This window comes from Arachis duranensis, chromosome 6 (assembly GCF_000817695.3).
Source record: "Arachis duranensis cultivar V14167 chromosome 6, aradu.V14167.gnm2.J7QH, whole genome shotgun sequence".
Taxonomy (NCBI): domain Eukaryota; kingdom Viridiplantae; phylum Streptophyta; class Magnoliopsida; order Fabales; family Fabaceae; genus Arachis; species Arachis duranensis.
The window spans coordinates 63,114,719-63,117,341 of NC_029777.3; the positions used below are offsets into that span (position 1 = coordinate 63,114,719).

A 2,623-nucleotide genomic window follows, 5' to 3' on the forward strand; every position below is an offset into this window, starting at 1 on the left:
GGACTTCCATCAGAAGATCCCTGTCAATTTTTAACTGAATTTTTGTAGATCTGTGATACTGTTAAGACTAATGGAGTAGATCCTAAAGTCTACAGGCTCATGCTTTTCCCCATTACTGTAAGAGACAGAGCTAGAACATGGTTGGAGTCACAACCTAAAGATAGCCTGGACTCTTGGGATAAGCTGGTCACGGCCTTCTTGGCCAAGTTCTTTCCTCCTCAAAAGCTGAGTAAGATTAGAGTGGATGTTTAAACTTTCAGATAGAAAGAAGGTGAATCCCTCTATGAAGCTTGGGAGAGATACAAGCAACTGACCAAAAAATGTCCCTCCGATATGTTTTCAGAATGGACCATCCTGGATATATTCTATGATGGTCTGTCTGAATTGTCTAAGATGTCATTGGACCACTCTGCAGGTGGATCCATTCACCTAAAGAAAATGCCTGCAGAAGCTCAAGAACTCATTAACATAGTTGCAAATAACCAATTCATGTACACCTCTAAGAGGAATCCTGTGAGTAATGGGACGCCTCAGAAAAGGGGAGTTCTTGAAATTGATACTCTAAATGCCATATTGGCTTAGAATAAAATTTTGACTTAGCAAGTCAACATGATTTCTCAGAGTCTAAATAGATGGCAAAATGCATCCAACAACACTAAAGAGGCATCTTCTGAAGAAGAAGCTTATGATCCTGAGAACCTTGCAATGGCAGAGTTGAATTACATGGGTGAACCCTATGGAAACACCTATAATCCCTCATGGAGAAATCATCCAAATTTCTCATGGAAGGATCAACAAAAGCCTCAACAAGGCTTTAACAATGGTTGAAGAAATAGGCTTAGCCATAAGAAGCCTTTTCCATCATCTTCTCAGCAACAGACAGAGAATTCTGAGCAGAGTCTCTCTAGCTTAGCAAACATAGTCTTTGATCTATCTAAGGCCACTTTAAGTTTCATGAGTGAAACAAGGTCCTCCATTAGAAATTTGGAGGCACAAGTGGGTCAGCTGAGTAAGAAAATTACTGAAACTCCTCCTAGTACTCTCCCAAGCAATACAGAAGAGAATCCGAAAAGAGAGTGCAAGGCCATTGATATAATCAATATGGCCGAATGCATAAAGGAGGAGAAGGACGTGAATCCCAGTGAGGAAGACCTCTTGGGACGTCCTCTGAACAAAAAGGAGTTCCAAACTGAGGAACCTAAGGAATTTGAGGCTCACCTAGAGACCATAGAGATTCTATTGAACCTCCTTATACCATTCATGAGCTTTGAGAGCTATTCTTCCTCTGAAGAGGATGAAGATGTAACTGAAGAGCAAGTTGCTCAATATCTAGGAGCCATCATAAAGCTGAATGCCAATTTGTTTGGTAATAAGACTTGGGAAGGTGAATCTCCCTTGCTCATTAGTGAACTAGATACATGGGTTCAGCAAACTCTACCTAAAAAAAAAATAAGATCCTGGTAAATTCTTAATATCCTACACCATAGGAACCATGACCTTTGAGAATGCTCTATATGACTGGTGCACGAAATTGTGATCATCAATGGTGCCATCAACATGGTACGCACAATTGTAATCTCAACTCTTTATCACAACTTCGCACAACTAACCAGCAAGTGCACTGGGTCGTCCAAGTAATAAACCTTACGCGAGTAAGGGTCGATCCCACGGAGATTGTTGGTATGAAGCAAGCTATGGTCATCTTGTAAATCTCAGTCAGGCATATTCAAATGGTTATAGATGATTTATGAATAAATGTTGGAATAGAATCCATTGATTCTTTTGCGTCTGTCACTAACGCCCAGCCTTCAGGAGTTTGAAGCTCGTCACAGTCATTCAATCCTCGAATCCTACTCAAAATACCACAAACAAGGTTTAGACCTTCCGGATTCTCTTGAATGTCGCCATCAATTCTAGCTTATACCACGAAGATTCCGATTAAGGGATCCAAGAGATATCCACTCAATCTAAGGTAGAACGGAGGTGGTTGTCAGGCACACGTCCATAGGTGAGAATGATGATGAGTGTCACAGATCATCACATTCATCAAGTTGAGGAACAAGTGATATCTTAGAACAAGAATAAGCTGAATTGAATAGAAGAACAATAGTAGTTGCATTAATACTCGAGGTACAGCAGAGCTCCACACCTTAATCTATGGTGTGTAGAAACTCCACCGTTGGAAATACATAAGAACAAGGTGATCATTGGCTTCGGCCCCATAGAGGGAACCAGAAGAACCAAGATGAAAATACAATAGCGAAAGGTCCTATTTGTAGAGAACTAGTAGCTTAGGGTTTACAAAGATGAGTAAATGACATAAAAATCCACTTCCGGGCCAACTTGGTGTGTGCTTGGGCTGAGCATTGAAGCTTTCATGTGTAGAGACTTTTCTTGGAGTTAAACGCCAGCTTTTGTGCCAGTTTGGGCGTTTAAGTCCCATTCTTGTGCCAGTTCCGGCTTTTTACGCCAGAATTCTTGAGCAAATTTGGAACGCCTGTTTGGGCAATCAAATATTGGGCAAAGTATGAACTATTATACATTGCTGGAAAGCCCAGGATGTCTACTTGCCAACACAATTGAAAGCGCGCCAATTGGGCTTCTGTAGCTATAGAAAATACAC

General features: G+C 41.0%; 1 non-coding gene across 1 annotated transcript; it reads right to left on the reverse strand.

Annotated features, from left to right (window-relative positions):
• Positions 1–231: 231 nt before the first annotated feature.
• LOC127740172 (small nucleolar RNA R71) lies at positions 232–338 on the reverse strand. The gene has a single exon (XR_008000853.1). It is a non-coding gene; the product is annotated as a small nucleolar RNA R71 (small nucleolar RNA).
• Positions 339–2,623: the final 2,285 nt, after the last annotated feature.